This window comes from Rhineura floridana, chromosome 1 (assembly GCF_030035675.1).
Source record: "Rhineura floridana isolate rRhiFlo1 chromosome 1, rRhiFlo1.hap2, whole genome shotgun sequence".
Taxonomy (NCBI): Eukaryota; Metazoa; Chordata; class Lepidosauria; order Squamata; family Rhineuridae; genus Rhineura; species Rhineura floridana.
In genome coordinates, this window is record NC_084480.1 from 239420353 (window position 1) to 239439646 (window position 19294).

The window sequence follows — 19294 nt, forward strand, 5'->3', positions numbered from 1 at the left end:
TAATAAATATGCAGCATTTCAAATTAATTCTTTTTTTTTTTTTCAATAATTTTTATTCAGATTTTCATAAAACATACAAGACAAAATCATAAAACATTCAAAGACAAAAAACAAAATCAAAAATAGTTAAACAAAAAGAAAAAAAGAAAAGAAGAAAAAAAACAAAAACAAAAAAAAAAAAAAAATAAAGAGTAAAATATTGACTTCCCATTTGTCAAAGATCAAATCAGTTATAAGTCTATAATATATAGCAATCCTGTCTCTTAAGTCATATTATAAAATCACTTTCCTCCAGTAGTTATCTTACTTAATCATCAAATCTCATAAACATTACTTTATTCTTTCCACAAAAAGTCAAAGAGAGGTTTCAATTCTTTAAGAAATATATCTATCAATTTTTTTTTCCAGATAAGCATATCGATTAATCCATCTCATTACTAATTATGATAATCTTATTGTCATAACCATAGTCAAAATAAACATTTCAATTAATCCATCACATCAGAATCTGTTAGGTTCAGTAATTTCAGTAGCCATTGTTCTATTATCTCTATTAGTTCCATTTTCCATCTTCTATCTTCAGTAGTCTTGTTAAGTCCAGTAATTTCAATATCCAATCTTCCATTATCAGTATTCCATAATAATCTTGCTGTCAAAGCCATAGTCATATAATAAGAGTCTGATGGGAATTACCTCTATCCCAAATATTTTCTTGCCATCCATTCTGAATAAGTTGCTGAAATACTGCTGTAAAATCATATCTCTGTTCTTTTTTTCAAAATACACTGGGTCATCTCTTAAAAGTTTTTCCATTGTCACATGGCTGCAGTTAATTCCATAGATTTTCTCTATATTGGGCTCCATCACATCATTCCAGTCCAGAAGATAATCCATGCCATTGATAACTTTATCTCTAGAATCTTCATTAATTTCTTCAGAGATAACATTGAGTTCCAAACAATAGATTTTATTTCTAAAGTCCATAGACTCCAAATCTTGTTCCTGTTCCACGTTTGTTCCAATCTCCGGGATCTCCTCTCTCACAGGGACCCCTATTCCAGTCTCCAGGGTCTCCTCTCTCACAGGGACCCCTATTCCAATCTCCGGGGTCTCCTCTCTCACAGGGACCCCTTCCAGGGTCACCTCTCTCACAGGGACCCTTATATCTTTAATCTCCTGCTTCATTTTACTCAATTCAATTTTCGTTATCTCAATCTCATTCATTATTCTCTGAAACATAGTTATTTCCAGATTCTCAGCCACTTTCTTAATTGCCATTTTAAAAGAAAAATATAGGAAAACCACTTCTTATTTCAGCAACAATTGGGTTAATACTCCAAACTTGGTGACATCACAGTATAAACAGAGCAGACAGCCTTATCTCTCCAATAGTTAAGTAAACAAAATGCAGTTCCCAGGATCGAAGCAATTAATGGCAATCGTCAAGAAACAGATTCGTCAAAATAAAATAGACCAAAAAGAGAGTAGTCTCAAAACAGTATAATATTTTTCAAAATAAAAATCTGGAATAGAAATCCCTCTTCTGTGTGTATCTTTAGAATGCAAATCCAGGACAGCTTTTTGCAACAAAAACAGAGATAAGCTATTAATTAGTGCGTAGCAGAGAGAAGTTACGGCTCCCCAGTGAGATGTCAAAAACCGATCAATCTGGCAAATCTCTTTTAAACAGCAACAATTTAAGTCAAGTAAAAGAAAAATATAGAAAGAAGGGTGCTTGCCTGTTAGTGCGTTCTCTCTTAGAAGATAAGATGAACGTTCGCTTTAACAGATAGAGCTTGCTGTTGAAAATCCGTCCCACCTTCGTCGGCTGGACCTCGTCCCATAAATTAATGAGATCTGGTCGTCCCAACAAAAATAGGCTTTGAGGTTAATCTCTTCGTTTCTCCCTACCCGGGAGAAGTTTAATCAGTCAAAAAAAAAAGAAAAAACTGACTGATATATCTGAATAAGCTTCTTTTGAGGCAGGAGCCCGTCTCAAAAGCAGGCACAGGCTAAGTCACCCTTCCCGGAAGTCAGCATTTCAAATTAATTCTGTATGAGAAGCATTCCATGCCAAGCTTGGAAAACCAAGGCTGAGGTATAAAATGTAGACAAAAATACTTTTGACAAAATGCCGTTTATCTTTTATATCTATATCTATAATTAGCAATACAGCTGAATGATGTATGTAAAGTATTTTTTCTTTCCCTTTTCTTTTTTATTAATATTTTAGTACTACTGCTAAAGTTCTGATGAAAGAATAAAGCATTCATTAGCCAAATTCAAATGATTAGAACACATCACATAAATTCCACTGAAGTTGGAGTTTTTGCCATAGAAAATGAAAAAAACATATAACCTATGATAGCCCAATAGACAATCAGAACTAATATAAAACCCTATTGCTTCTCATTTGCAAATCTTGCAAGATCTAAGGTAACTCTAGATCATGTGAGTTCAGGTGATGCATGTTATGTACATTTGTATAGATATTAGCAGAGATTGTCAACAGTCTATCTCTCTCTGGGACTGGGAATCTCTCTCTCACAGAACATGAGTTTGAAAGCTGGGGGACTGAGAGGAGGAGCTGCAAGGACCCTACTTCTCACCTCATCTCTGCCAAGAACAAAAAAATCAGCCTTAAGCCATTTATTATACGCCTAATGATTTTTTATTTTATTATTATTATTACTGAGACAGTTTTTGTCCCACATACAATTCAGTCTTGTGATTAAACAGGACAAAAATACAAATAAAAAGAAAGATGGAGTTCAAATAAATATACAATAAAAAGCTAGCTAGCATTTTAAAAGGCAGGAGTGCTCTGTCTGGATAAATACAGCACACAGGTATGCATAGGAACAAGGGGGAGAGTTCAAAAGTGGGGGGAAGGAAGAGAAGTAGGGTAGGCTGAAGTTTCAGAAGTGCCTTGTGATTGATGGGGAGGCGGCAGCAAGGCAAGGAGAGGCAGTGGGAGGGGCAGAAGGGGCTGCGGGGGGTGGGGGGCAAAAATGTTGTGGGGGCAGAAGGGGCTGCGGGGGGCACACACACACACACACACACACAAATCATCGTCACTCACCTCCACAGCTCTTCGCCATTCTGCTGCTGCCTTCTCCTCCATTGTCCTTGCCCTGGCTTTTTCCTCCGGCATCCATTTTTTCCTCTCAGATGCTAGCAGGCCCTGCCTATTCACCTCTTCCCTCGTGCCTCCTAACACAGATCACGAGGGAAGAGAGAGTCTGTGCAGAGGTCCAATCAGTGTGAGGCATGTGTCTTGTGTTAACCAATCACAGCCAGGAGCTGACTTCCCCTTGTTCCCGCCCCCAAGTAACGTCCAACCTAACGTGGAAACATTAAAGTTGCAGCTGAAAAGTAGGGAAATTACTAGTCGTTCCGTTACTTGCCAAATGTAATGGAATTACCCACTCGTTATTTAAAATTGTAACTAATTACAAGTAACTCGTTAAAAATAATGAGTTACTTCCAAGCTCTGGGGAGAAAAAATATCAATTAGAAGCAAAAGCAGTTTATTTTAAGCTGATAAAGTTTATTTTGAGTTGATACAGCTGAACGTAAAACCTTTTGTTAGCATAGCATTACACTTTTGTGCACAAGTTAGAGAAAAATAAAGGCATCTGTCATCTGCCAAGAAGGGTGTCTGCTTGTTGCAGTAAATAGCTGTAGAACACTGTCAGTAGTCAGTAACCCTGTGGCTGTTTTCAGGATTGCAGAACTGTTTGCTAGCAGAACTGAGGAGAGCAGCCAGAAGTTGTTTGTCAACTCACAGGAAACAAAATGAATGAAGGTACTTATATAGTGGGTGTGGAAAGGGGTTTATGAAAAAGTAATGATTGACACACCCACCTGCAAAATGAAGCAAATGCAATCACTAATGGAGTGAAGTGGAGATGTATTATTTTCCACTTTTTGGATTTTCAGCCTATTCGGTTAGTACATATTTATTATTATTATTATTATTATTATTATTATTATTATTATTATTATTATTATTAGATTTATGTACTGCCCTTCCTCCCAGCAGGAGCTCAGGACGGCAAACAAAAGCACTAAAATCATTAAAACATAATAAAAACAAACTTTAAAACACATTAAAACAAAACATCTTCAAAAGCATTACTTAAAAAAAGCTATTGGTGGGATTTACCGGGAGGAAACTGCGTGATAGCTTCTGGTTTGCCAGTAACATCATGTGAATGATGGAAATTAAAAGGAGATGTGAGTAGAACCAAACACAATAAACCACCAGTGTAGATAATGGTATTGGGGGCACTGTTTTACAGTTCTGATCCTATCTCCAGGGTCAGTTTCAGAGAATAGCATTGGGTGATTGTCTTTGAGCTCTCTGGCAGTTGTGGGGTGCCATCTTGTCCCAATGCTGTTTAACTTCTACATGAAGCCATTGGGAGCAGGGCCGGTGCTTAAATATTAGACAGGTGCTGTCTCTATTGTCTTTTCAGTGCCTACTGAAGACCTTTCAACAAGTATGTTAAGCAGAGACCTTTATCCCAGTCTGTAGCTGTGCTGGAATTGTTTTTTAAGATGTTTTTATTGTTTTTTCACTTATTGTTTCGCATCCTCAGCTCCTTTGGGAGGAAGGGCGGGATATAAATTTAAACAATAACACAATTTCACTAATATATGCATTTTAGTGCACACTTTCTCATATATTCGTTTTGTATCCCTTTTTGTTGGAGAACTGTATCACAAATTTCAGAGTACAGTAGTGCCCCACTCATACAGCGGGTTACATCCCCAACCCCCACCTAAAAGCAAAGCCCGCCAAAAAGCGGAACTCCATCAATAAAATGGTGTCCGACGCCCGAAAAACGCTGTAAAAGCGGAACAAGCGTCGTATGAGTGGGGCCTTACTCTCAAGCCGCCGTATTAGCGGAACGCCAAAAAGCGGGGCCCTACTGTAGTGCAAATTCAAACAATAACTGTTTCAATTCATGTATTGGTTTGGGAAATGTGAATTAGGTAGGCTTGCATTAAGATGTAAACTGAACAACTTTCTCACCAATTCATATTGTTAGGGAGGTTTTAAATCTAAGACTATTGTGGCTCCATTTTATTCAACTGAACAATTAATCAATTGTCTTTCCATATTTTTCTTTTTTCTGTACTTAATAATTTAATGCACAGTAGGTTTCTAATTATTATTCCAACAATGGGTATGGTTATACTGCATCATAAAGTCTTGTCATTTGAATACATATTTTTTATTAATTAATTATCTTATTGTCACTGGTTCCTTAATCTAACTGTAGGCTTACTAATAATAATATGAGCCATATTCCATACACTTGAGAGTCATTCATTCAGGGTAGGATGATTTTTTATATGTATATAGCTATCTAGACAGCTGTGAGTAAATCAATTGTTATATTATCATCTTCTGATAAGACATAACAGAACAATAAAGCTTTTGGGTCTAAAGGCAAATCATATCTTATGATAGTTTTAGTTATAACAGAGGTCTACTAATTCCTTATCTGACTAATATGAAGTATGACTAATATGAAGTATATCTGCAGTGTGAAGTCATCGTATTAGCTTTAACAATTATCGTTCCAGCATGTGTAAACCTTGTCATCTAGATTTTGGGGGAGTGATGGCAAGTGTACTGTTTCTACCCCCCCCCTTCAGCTGTTTTGTACTGAAGGTCAGCTTTCTTGATCAGTATGATTATACCACAAGATGGCTCTCTAACCACAAATATGCTAGCAAATACAAGTTCTACAGTTTGAGAATAAGTCAGAGTAGGTTCATTGTGAGACCTGATAATACGAAAATGCAATCATTACAAATGGCAGCTTTAATATTTCTCTCAAACATTTTATAAAATACTGTATGGTAGTGAAATGAGAATTTACTAAATATGTCAGAGTGAAATTACTGGTAGCTCCAATTTATTTTTGCATATCTTGTTTGCTGGTACTAATTTTCTAGATGTAGTTTTTCCAAGCTTGCGTATGCATACACAAATTCATTCACATATCATATTTCCATTCACAAGAGATCAGTGAAGAGCTGCAAACCTAGGCCCCAATCCAGCTAAATGCTCTGCACCTAGCAGGATTGAAGTCTCTACTCATCAGCTGATAAGTGAAAACTTTAGTCCTGTTCTTTGCAGGGGTCTGAGCAGGATTTTACCCCCCCATATCATCTGTGGGGAACGGACACGCACAGTCAATACAGAATTGAACCCTGCTTCCCTGCCCGTCAGTGAATATCACCCACCCGTCACAGTGACATCAGTCTGGCTCAGTAGGATACTAGCAACTAGTGCAGAGCTTTCAACACCAGTGTTATATGTTGACAGTGAGCTGTCCCTACGAGCAGTGTTGTTGCAGCAGTCTGCAACAACTGCAGCTTCCAAACAGATCCAAAAGCCCTATGTAGCGTGAATTGCAATGATCCAGCCATGAAATTACCAATACATGGAGTATAGAAGCCAGGCTATCCCTGTCCAGGAACAGTCATAGCTGACGAAAGGTACTCTTAGCCATGGATGTCACTTGAGTCTCCATCAACATAGATAGCTCAATGAGTATTCCCAAATTACAAAACCAATCTTCACAGGGGAGTGCAACCCCACTGATAACAGGGTGTCTCCACAATTCCTGGATAAGTTTTTTAAATTCCCAGACAAAGGAACCGTCCATCCACAAAGCCTCCATCTTATCTAGATTCACCCCTCCTCCTCCCACACATACCTAGAATGTTAAAAAAGAAGCCCATTCAGGCAGTTTTTCATCATCATCATCATCATCATCATGCTTCCTATCCTGAGTTTCCCTTCTTAGCTGCCATACTATGACTGAGAATAACTGCATTTGGGCAGAGCTTGTTAGTTTTGGGGGGAAACTTAAGCATGGAAACTCCTGAACCTCACCTCTAGTGTTGGCTGCACCACACACACATGTTCTTAGGCATATTCAAGCTAGCTCCAGACACTCTTGGATGAGACTTATTATCTGGATCCATTTCAGTCAGGTTTCAGGCCTGGTTTTGGCATGGAAACAGCCTTGGTCTCCCTGTATGATGACCTCTGTTGGGAGAGAGACGGGGGAGTGTGACTGTTGATTCTCCTTGATCTCTTAGCGGCTTTCAATACCATCGACCATGGTATCCTTCTGGGAAGACTGGCTGAGTTGGGAGTGGGAGGGACTGCATGGCGGTGGTTCTGCTCCTACTTGGTGGGTCGGCTCCAGAAGGTGGTGCTTGGGGAACATTGCTTGGCACCCTGGAGTTCAGTGTGGGGTTCCGCAGGGGTTAGTTCTGTCCCCCATGCTGTTCAACATCTACATGAAACCGTTGGGTGCGGTCATCTGGAGCTTTGGAGTGCGTTGCCATCAGTATGCTGATAACACGCAGCTCTATTTCTCCTTTTCATCTTCTTCAGGTGAGGCTGTCAATGTGCTGAACCAGTGCCTGGCTGCAACAATGGACTGGATGAGAGCTAATAAACTGAGGCTCAGTCCAGATAAGACTGAGATGCTGCTAGTGGGTGGTTCTTCTGACCGGATGGTGGATGTCCAACCTGTCCTGGATGGGGTTGCACTCCCCTTGAAGGAGCAGGTTTGTAGCTTGGGGGTTCTCCTAGAACCATCTCTGTCGCTTGAGGTTCAGGTAGCCTTGGTGGCACGGAGTGCCTTCTACCAACTTCGGTTGGTGGCACAGCTACGACCCTATTTGGACAGGGATAACCTGGCTTCAGTTCTCCATGCTTTGGTAACCTCCAAGTTAGATTACTGCAATACGCTCTATGTGGGGCTGCCTTTGAAGATAGTTTGGAAACTGCAGCTTGTGCAAAATGCAGCGGCCAGATTGGTAACAGGGACCAGACAGTTCGAACATATAAAACCGATTCTGGCCCACTTGCATTGGCTGCCTGTATGTTTCTGAGCTCAATTTAAGGTGCTGGTTTTAACGTATAAAGCCTTACATGGCTTAAGACCACAATACCTGATGGACCGCCTCTCCCGACACGAACCTACCTGTACGCTACGCTCAACATCAAAGGCCCTCCTCCGGGTTCCTACTCCGAGGGAAGCTGGGAGGATGGCAAGAGGGGAGAGGTCCTTCTCAGCGGTGGCCCCCAAATTATGTAATGATCTTTTTGACAAGGTGCGCCTGGTGCCAACACTGTTATCTTTTTGGCGCCAGGTCAAGACTTTCCTCTTCTCCCAGGCATTTTAGCATGTGTTTTTAAATTGCTTTTTAAAAATGTGTTTAAATTTGTATATTTGTTTTTAATGTTTTTAATTGTTGTAAATTGCCTAGAGAGCTTTGGCTATGGGGTGGTATACAAATGCAATAAACAAACAAACAAATAAATATTCATTTGCATTTCACCTTACTGTGCATAACTTACATATATACAACAACATTAAAAGCTGAAACACCATCTCCCTCTCCCTCCCTCCCTCCCTCTCTCTCTCTCTCTCTCTCTCTCTCTCTCTCTCTCTCTCTCTCTCTCTCACACACACACACACACACACACACACACACACACACACACACTTTCTCCCCCTCCTCCCTTTAATGTATTTTCTCTCTTTTTTCCTCTTCCTCCCCTACTCCTGGCTTCAGGCTGGCACAAAATCACATATCTTCCCCCTCCCCCCTTTTTTGCTGCTGGGTTGAAAATGAGATCCTTGTTAACACTTCCCACAACAACAGATGTCCCTAGGCACCGATCAGCATGAAAGGGGAGTGTGTTAGCTACTGAGAAGAGTTTTCTTGATGGCTCATTTGCCTCCTTTCACTCTGATTGCCTCCAATCAGCAGGAAAGGACAAGGAAGCATGTTAGAAGACTCATAGTATGATGGAGACGTAGGGAACCTGCTGGGACCTAGCTCCCCAAAACGTAAGATGTCTGAGACCTCCCCAAGACCCCAGATGACTACATCCCTGGGAGGGATGAAAGAAACTGGCAACTTGGGGTGGCAGACGAGGAGATTGGTAAAAATGTTTTGAGAGATGCGGGGGTGGGAAGGGAAGTGAAAATATGAATGAACTAGGGACTTTGCCCCGTGCCAGCCCCCCACCCACACCCAGGGACTCCCAAACACACACACATACATGGGAACTCCCAAACAGATTGCCCTGCCCCCTCCAATGGGTTGCCAAGCTTCCTCTTCTCCTCCGTTCGCCTCCAAGTGGATCACCAAGCTTCCTCCTCTCCTCCCCTTGAAACCTTATTCTGTGTGGAAGAGGGAGGTGGCTGGCCGAGTGACACAGGAACAGTGGGGAGTGGCCAGGGCAGTACCTCAGCAGATGTTCTGCTCTCCTGCCACTTCCTTCCTTGCCTTCCATTGCTGAGGCTCTTGGTGAGGGAGGGGCAGCAACAGTAGAACAGGATGGTTGATGAAGAGCTACTCTGGATGTCCTGATTGTTCCTCTGTGACTTGCCCGGGCCACCTTGCTCTCCCACCTTATTTGCTCAACTCACACCCACCTCACTTGCCCACCTGCCCACCATCCTTGCTTGCCTCGCTTGCCTAATGCCTGCTCCCATGAGATGCTGCCATCGTGCTACATGGCACCGCAATGGCTTACAAAAATGTTGTATGTACTAGGAGCTTTGCGCCTGTGTGCTTCATGTATCAACCCCACACACATACACATACAGGGACTCCCAACCCCCCCCGAGACACCCAAACACACACACACGGATTCCCAATCGCCCCAGGACTCCTGAACACACACAGGGACTCCCAAACATGCACGCACGCGTGCACACACACACGCACACACACACACTCCTAACCCTCCTGGCTCCCAAACACACATGGACTCCCAAACAGGTTGCTTCCCCAAAATGAGCCACCATGCATCCTCTTCCCTATTATATGTTCTTCTCTATTATCTTCTCTAATATCTTCTTTATTATATGTACTAGGGGCTACCATCTCTGCTCGCTTCACTTGCCAACCCCACCTACTGTCACCAAACTCCCCCCACCCCTCACCAACATCAAATCCCCCCATGGCAACCCCTTAGACATTCCTCTTTCACCTCCTGCAACTGCAAAGCCCCCTCCCTTCCCCCCTGTAGATCTCACTAAGCCCCCTCCCTTTTACCCCTTAAAGCTACCCCTTCCCCCCTATGGTTTGCCAAAGCTTCCTCTTCCCCCCATGGATCACCAAAGCTCCCCCTTTCCCCCCCCATGAGTCACCAAAGCTGCCATCCAGCCTCTGAGCTGCCACTGTTGCCGCCACCAACCTTCCACCTGGCCTCTTGCCTGGCCTGGTGCCAAGGCTGCAGCTACAGCCATCACCCCCTGCTGCTGCGGCCACAGCATAGCTCACTGGCTTGCTCAGTGGTCTTTGCTGCCATGCCCATGCATGACAGCGTAATGGCGCGAGGGCTAACATTTTGATTGATAGATAGATAGATAGATAGATAGATAGATAGATAGATAGATAGATAGATAGATAGATAGATAGATAGATAGATAGATAGATAGATAGATAGATAGATAGATAGATAGATAGATAGATAGATAGACATCTTTTGCCTAATGGGAGGCTGAGTCACAATGCCTGCAGAACAAATGTCTGTAGTTAGCTTGAGGGAAATTGAGCTATGGAACTCCTTGCCACAAGGAAAATGCTGTGGCAAATAATTTAGCAATTTTCAAATATAAGTTAGATATCAGTAGACAATTATGTCAGTAATTATGTTAACTGATTAGGACAAACTCTGCCTCCGTTGGCCACCATTTTGAGATTGACTCTGCCCCTGCACCACCATTTTGTAACTGGTGGTCATCAGTAATTTTCAGCTGTCTTAATTGGGTCCTGAAGGTAAAAGGTTTGGGAACCCCTGGATTAGAAGACTTCTAAAGTCTGTTATAACTCTAACATTTTATTATTATTCTCCCTGACATGCTGGTCTTCTGGACAGAAGGATTTTTGTGTATACAGGAGTATTCAATCATATCCCCTTTGTGAGAACTAGGCCACAGACATACTAGTATGTAGCAGGATAGAGACCTGGCATCTTTTATACATACAACACACAAAATAAATAGCTGAAATCCTCTACTGTGTATGACAGATTTGAACACGTAAAACACTGCAGAAGCATTGCAAAATGCCAAAGAAATGCTACCGACATAGTCTGTTTTTACATAAATACACATTGTTGTTTATCAGAACTAAAAATATTTCAAATGTAAAAAAATACTTCTGCGCATGTAAGTTCTGATATTAAAATATCATCACTTCATCATGACAGAAAGGAATACCAGTACTCTTGAGTACATAAGAACACAAGAAGAGCCCTGCTAGATCAGACCAAAGACCCATCTAGTACAGCATCCTTTTTCCCCACAGCAGCTAACCAGATGCCTACTTGAAGCCCACAAACAGCATATGTGCAATAGTCCTCTTTCACTGTTTATTCTACTGACTGGCGTACAGAGACAGCATGGAGGTAGTATATAGTCATCATGACTATTTATTTATTTAAAATATTTCTGTCCCGCCCTTCTACCCTACCATAGGGCACTCAGGGCAGCTACAATAAAATCGCACACATATATAATAAAATACACAATAAAAACACATTACAGTAAATTAAAATGCTTAAAATACATAAAATGCATTATGCATATATATATACATGTATATATGTGCATACACATATAAGAAAGTGAGAATAAAAGAACTTAAAAGATAAAAATAAAAGATAAAAAACTTAAAACAGTGTCAGGCTGACCCGTCAGTTCCAACCAAAGGCTCTCCGGAACAAAATAGTTTTTGCAAGTTTCCGGAAGACCATCAGGGAGAGAGCAAAGCGGGCTTCTTGGGGCAGGGAATTCCAAAGTCTGGGAGCCACAATTGAAAAGGCTCTCACCTGCGTGCCTGTCAATCTAGCTTCTTTCACTCCAGGCACGCAGAGGAGACCAGAGGCAGATGATCTTAAATCCAGGCTAGGAACATATGGACGTAAGCGGTCCCTTAAATACACTGGTCCAAGACGAGTATTATCTTCCATGAATTTGTCTAATCCTCTTTTAAAGTCATGTAAGTTGACCATTGTAGTGATGGCTTTAAAAGGGAGTTAGACATCTTGTGAAGGAGGATTCCACAGTTTTCCTATGTGCTATGTGAAGTAGTACTTCCTTTTGTCTATCTGAACCTCCCACCATTCAATTTCATTGGATGAACCACATTGTAGTGAAATGACAGAGGGAGAAAAATGTCTCCCTATCCAACAGACACAATGTTATACATCTCTATCAGGGCCGGTTCTAAAGGGCGGCCAGATGGGGCACTGGCCCGACGGCCCCTGGAGCTACAGGGAGCCCCACAGCCACCCCTCTGCTCCCCTTCCGTGATCCGCGGGGCCCCCACGCCCCCACTCCCACTTACCTGTCTGCTGTCTTTTACCATTGCCCTTAACAAAAATGGCAGCTGCGGTTTCCCTAAGGTACTGAAGCCCCTGCCGCCATCTTAGTTGGTGGCAGAGATGAGCACGCGTAGCACGCACACGTGCCATCAACAGAGATGGCAGCGGAGGCATCCCTCTTAGGGAAACCACGGCTGCCATCTTTGTTAAGGGCAATGGTAAAAGACAGCGGACAGGTAGGTGGGGGGGCTGCATGCATGAGGGTGCGCAGGTGCACATGCGTGCACACACACGCTGGGGCCCAGGGCAAGCTGATTCCCAAGGGCCCCAGCATTCCTGGAGCCAGCCCTGATCTCTATTATGCATAATTTTATACACCTCCATCATGTCCTCCTTATTCAACTTTTTTCTAAACTAAAAAGCCCAAAATGTCATAGCTTTCCTCATAGGGAATTTCTCCAGCTTTGTGATCATTTTGGTTGTTCCTTTCTGTATTGGAGGGCTCATCCAGATGTCTGTAAAATGTATGACATGATCGCTTTGTGTTTTCATTATTTTTCAGTCGTCCATATGACGCTGCGTGCTTTTGCGCATTTTCACGCGGTTAAATCCGCTCCTGCAATACCGCAAATCATACGATTTGCTTTTTTAAACCGGGAATCATCTGCTGTACCTTCAGGCGCTCGGATGCAATACCGCGGACTTTACAGCTGTGGGCGTTTGATGGGCGGTTCTTGGGCAGTTCCCCATATCCCTTCCCTCATTCTCAGCCAATCACGTATTTCCACTGTTGCACATGTGCGCGAATGTTTGGGGAAAGCCCGGGGAAAAGGAACCTATCAGAGCAATGGTGTGGTGTTGGGGGGCCCCCCCTGCAACTTCTACTGTGCAGATGCAAAAAAGCGCATTTGCGCAGAAGCAGAAGCAGTGATTAATTTTTAGCCAGCCTGCAAACTGGGCAGCCGCTCAGGGTGAGATCTGCAGTTGTGGTTGTTTGTAAACCTTTTCAAGGGAGAAAATATTTATCTTTGCCTAACCTCCACCTCCCCCCCCTCACCCCATCAAATGCCCTTCTTGAACATATTGGTCTTTGCTTCCAGGCATCCAGAGGTGAGGGAGAGGGAGGGGAGAAGAGAAATAGAGGCTTTCCTCTTGTATTACAGACACTCAGGCACCCTTAGTCAATTTTGCTTTCCTGCCTGGAAGGCTACTCTCTTTGAGTCTTGTCAATTTCAACCATCGCCTCTCTGCAGCCCAGCTGAGCTGAAAAACATATAGTCACTTTTGCAAAATATGGCAAATACAAGCAAAAAACCCACAGGAATTGTTGGCATATAAGTGGTTTGCTAGAGCGTCTCAGCCACCAGCAACCATAGAGATTGGTGGTCTACCTTCCTAGACATGACACATCGTTACTTGCTGTTCTGGAGAAATAAGTGGAATTGCAATCATGTGTATCTCCAGAAACGTTAATATGCGTAAAGGTAGAAAAGCATACAGTTGGTTTTGCGAAATATCACATATACAAACAAACAAAAATACAGGAATTATAGGCATATAAGTGGTTTGCATGTTTCTTTTATCAGAGGGAACACCGCAAAGCCTGTGCTGGTCGCTTCAGCGCAGATTGACACAGCAGCACGCGGGGCTGTTTGCCCGCATTCCCTGCCCGAGCCAAGAGCGGCCACCCGTGGGGGGGGGCTGTTTGCTTCCCTCAGGGGCAGCATTCCTGCCGCCGAGCTGCATAACGGTCCGGGGCTGAACCCTGCAGTGAATGAGCCCAAGGGTCATGGGGGGATTCGCCCGGCGATTACAAGTGCTGATCCCTTGCACTGCCCACAATCCTCCTGGATGGTCAGGGGTACCTGGAGACACCCCCCCGGCCGGCGCTGCTCCAGAGTGGTGAGCGACAAGGAACTCCATTACAGCCACTACTACCAAACCATCAGGAAATTCAAACTTTCGCGCTCGTATGTTCAAGCGCATGCGCCTTGTTGTGCTTTGTTGCAAAGGGGGAGAGGAGCATACGTCATATTTTTGCGGACCAATTGGCTGATGGGGGGAGTGTTATGGGCAGAGCTGGGAAAAAGCGAGAAGAAGTACGGGTCCTCTCGCTGCGTGTGTGGGTGCAAAAAAAGCAGGTTTTTTTACTGGGAAAGAGCAAACAAAGGCAAAGTGAGGACTGTCAGATGACGAACCGGATATAGAAAATGTGGATTATCCCGCTCCGTTTGGATGAGCCCAGAGTTGCAACAGCAGCAATCATTCACTTTGTACCTTAAGGATTCTGTTATCAGTAAGACAGCCAATGGAGAGGGTGAGTATTGTTTAGCAACCAGTCAGAGTGGCATGATCTTTGCTGAGTTAGCAAATGCTCTGATTGGCTGTGTACGGTAGTTCTGAGGGAGTTTTCCCCTGTATGTTTGTTTGAATGTCTCCCTGCTATGTACCATGTCTGAACTAAAGACCCCCACAAAACCTCTTTCTCTGTTTCTTCTTAAATTATATATTGCTTTTGTTCAGTTTACCCAGCAAAGTGTTTGCAGGATCTTTTTTATCTGGATGACTCCTGTGTTGTTAGTGACTCTGCTAAAATTCTGCACTTTTCCCAGTTCTTCAAAAATCTTTTTGAGATGTGGCAACCAGAATGGTAGTTAGTACTCCAAGTATGGTAGCCATGTGTGCTCTTTCCTACTGGACCACCCAGTATTTTAAGGCCTATCTGGAAGGAGCTGCTCTTTCTGTATATCTGATACCAGATATACAGGACTGAATGCAAAGTGGTCAATCTGTTTTTCCTTTTCTCTATCTGTATTAAATTAAAGCTATTACTATTAAATCAGGCCAGCAGCTTCTACTGCTCCACTGCAATTAAAAGCAATGCTTGTGGAAGAAGGGAAGCAATCTACTTTTCCAGGAATGTTTTATAGAAAAACAAATGGCCCTTCCAGCAAAAATGGTGGTAAAAGTCAAATTACTCCTGAATGAAGTTTGGAACAGGGGCAACTTAAGCCAGCATAATTTACACCATTGTAAGTGATACTGGCTTTCTGTAGTTAGCATTGCTCTGTCACACAGCAAAAATCCAAATTTTAAAATATTTATACAGCAATCCTAACTATAGAAAGCTAGCATCACTTATGCTGTTTTAAGTTACCCCTATTCCAAACTCTGTTTGGGATGAGTTTGGAGAAATTGTACTTGCATACTTGCACCACCTTTTGTGCCAGCTAAGTTCTGCTGGGTGACATGACCAAACTGAATGGGGTTTGGAATAGATATAAGTCTCTCCTTGTCTTGTCCCGCCCCCACCACACCCCCAGAACATCCCTTTCTTGGGACTTCTGCTGGCTGAGCCTCAGTTCAGCCAGGATGAAAGATTTATGCCAGTGAAGGCCTGGCGTAGCCCTGCTCAGTCAGAAGAGCTCAGGTCCGTCAAATCCAAACACTCTCATCCCAGTGGATCTTGGGTTTGGTTAGTGCTGCTAGTCTCTAAAGCTGTGCCAGTTCTCAAATTCAGGCAGGGTTGCAGTGAGGGGAATACTTTTTCCATTGTGATCTCAGCACGCTGAGTTGAGAAGAGAAAGTGGATTAATCTAAATGACAACTTGAACAGCTATGAACAAATGACATTCTTATTAAACATTTACCTACTCTCAAACATCAACAAACAGTGATTTAAAAAAAAATAAAAACAGAACAATCTGACCCCTGTACAGTGGATAGAAGTACAATTTATTATTGCTAACTGCCGCATTTATATATAAGCCTATATAAACAAAAACCCCAGATTTTTTAAAAAATCAATTTTTCTTTATTATTAGCGGTAGCATGTACCAACTATTGCAGGAAGCACAATGAAGTATCATTTCCAACATTTAGATTTATTGTTGTAAAATCCTACAAATTTTATTTCCCCTGGCTTAAGATGAAGAGGATGCATTTTTGAAAGCACAAAAATGCTTTCTTCCTTACTATGTCACATGTTCTTGGCATTAGCAATAAGTTTCAGCACTTTCATTCAAAGTAAGTCCATTCTGGTTATAATAACTGACTTCTCTTATCACCGGTGCATTGCAGGGCTGAAGTGAATTAATACTTTCATTCTGAGACCCAATGAAGGGAGTTTACCTGCTATTTGCACAATGTTGAACAGTGTAGCTGAAATCAGGAGAATTGCACGCACACAATTCCAGCTCCATGACCTTATTGTCAAACCTTGTCAGCAAAGCTCCCCCCCCATTCTCTCTCTCTCTCTTTTTGATAGAGATTAATTGTAATTTGTAACATCTGCAGGTATCAGATCAGCCACTGTTACTATTCCTCATTGAAAATGGCAGGCTAGACAATGACCCTGAAAAGAAGTTATTTGCAACAGATAATATTTCACATTCTGTCAAGGCTTCTATTAACATGTTCCTTCTGTTTCAATAAAAGCATATTTTAAGACATCTCGATTCTTTGGAATTGTTAAGCATTGCAGCAAGGACAAATACATTCCTTGGGAATGAATAAAAGTGTTAAACCTCTTATGGCAGGATCTGTCGCTCATCAACAATGAAAGTTTATCCTCTTCTTAAAGAGGCTTCAGTGTTTGCTTCTCAAATAAATATAAATCAGCACCCCATTCTAACGCCTCTAAGAGATTCTTTGTTTTGTTTCTCTGAAATGAAATCACATGGCATCCATGTGAAGAGCCTGCAGTAAATGCTTTAGCTAGTAGGAGACTAATGGCAGCTGGATCATTTCCAGCTCTTTCCAAGTGTGGGGGTGGGGATCCACATGGTGCTATTTTTTTCAGCCAAGAACAGCCACTTATAAGACTGGCTAAAAACCCTTAGCCTAGGGGTGGGGAACCAGTGACCCTGCAGATGTTGCTGGACTACAACTCCCATCAACTCTGATCACTGGCCATGCTTGCTGGGGATGATGGGAGATGTCCAAAAATATCTGGAGGGCCACAGTGCTTGCTCCTGCCTTAGCCAATGAACAGCCCTGTTAAAGATACAGGGTTGTGTCTGACTAAGTTTTAATCAGAGTGGACCTACTGGAATTAATGAACCTAAGTTAGTCGTGTCAATTAATTTCAGTTTATCCATTCCAAGTAGGACTGACATTGGATACAACCCACAGTTGCGGAGGGGGGGAGAGTTCAGTGTATGCAAAGTACAAGTGACTATAAAATCTGTGAGCTGGAGCTACAAGTGAATGGTCTATAGTGGTGGCTGATGACATTTTGACTTGCTAGGGATGCAATTTTTAACCTTGCTGTTTTCCTCACAATAGGACTTATACAGCACTTATTTGGGAAAGAGTGCCATCGTCTCCTCACTGAAAAACATCAATTATTTTCTGCATACTTTTGGACAGGGGAAGAGCTTCTCTGTAAGAGGGTCCAAATATGATTTTCAGACAAGACTGACTCCATACCTTTTATTTAGAAATTAAGCCATGCCAAATGACATAAGGTTTTGAAATCATGTATTGTATGCATCCATTGCCAAAAACTTAAACATACAAAAACATTTGAAATGTAATGAACTCTTGCTTCTGGTTGCAGAATAAAAATAAAAGAAAAAAGAATCTGGAACATAACAGGATATTCAAGTCTACAAAGACTGGACTTTACATAAAGATCCATAACAAATCCAGTGTGTGTGTCTGTCTGCTGGGACAGGCTTGCGGGATTAGGTTGTGTGAGCAGGGTGCAAGCCATCCTCCTGTGCTACATATAGTATCTGCACACTGAATTCTCATCTCAACCATCTCCAGCACCATCCTACTATCCTACCTACTGTAACACCATTTTAAATTTGCCAAAGTGTTTTATAGTATCTTTATTATTTATTATGATTATTTATTTATTTATTTATTTATTTATTTAATTTGTATCCCGCCCTTCCTCCCAGCAGGAGGAATAACCCTGTAAAGTAGACCACAGTGCAATTTGAGTGAAACAAAAGAACAATACCAGCACCTTAAAAACTAACACATTTATGGCATAAGGATTTTGGGGCTGAAGTCCACGTAATCAGATGCATCATTCTTGATAACGGGTGTAGTCATCCAGAGTCTCAGAGGGTCTTAGACCCCTTACTTTTTTGAGGTTGGAGTCCCAGTAGAATCCCTATGTCTCCAGCATCCTATGAGCCAATCAGCATAAGAGGAGTATGTTAGCCATTGAGAAGAGTCTTCTAACGTCCTTTCATGCTGTTTGGAGCCAATCCAAGTGAAAGGAGGTGAGTCAGCCACTGAGAAGGCTCTTTTCAGTAGCTAACACTTCCTTTGCATGTTTATTGGCTCCTAGGGACGTCTGTTGTGGGAGAAGGCATTAACAAAGAACTCATTCTCAAACCTGCAGCAAAAAAGGGGGAGGGGGTGTAGATGTGACTATCATGAAGGGACCCCACACTTCTGAATTTGCCATTAGACTACTGCTTGGTAATCCAAGAAAGTTTATGGAATATTACATCTGGCCTCTAAAGTGCTACTTGAATATTGTTTGATTGGCTATTTGGCTACCCCTTTGATCAAAAGGATACTAGAATACTGTAATTTATCCAGCACCAAACAATGAACCAGTGACAGAGAGGGGGATTTTTAAGTTGGGTCTCAGATGTGCTTCTTTTTCAAAGGTATAAATCCCTGCTTATGTATCCTGGGTGACAAGGGCCAGCTAAAGATCACCCCCACAGTGAGTGGCTCAGGGGTTACGTGCCCTGCCACCTGTGCAGCCGTGGGCAAGCTGCATAGTCTCAAGGAACCCAGTTGCCCCCCAGCTGGCAGTTGTGGACAAGGAAGGGGCTGGCTTGTACAGCTGTGGCAAGCTGAGCAGGCCCTAGCCAGCTGGGAAGGACTAGCCTCAGAGGGAGGCAATGGTAAACCCCCTCTGAATACTGCTTACCA

At 42.5% G+C, this 19294-nt stretch overlaps 1 long non-coding RNA gene across 1 annotated transcript in view; it reads left to right on the forward strand.

Annotated features, from left to right (window-relative positions):
* The window catches only part of LOC133369911 (uncharacterized), a 35060-nt gene extending 17209 nt beyond the window's left edge, over nucleotides 1–17851 (forward strand). Inside the window, exon 3 of the long non-coding RNA XR_009759016.1 lies at nucleotides 17675–17851. This is a non-coding gene — a long non-coding RNA (uncharacterized LOC133369911). The remainder of the gene's footprint in view (nucleotides 1–17674) is intronic.
* The last annotated feature ends 1443 nt before the right edge of the window (nucleotides 17852–19294 follow it).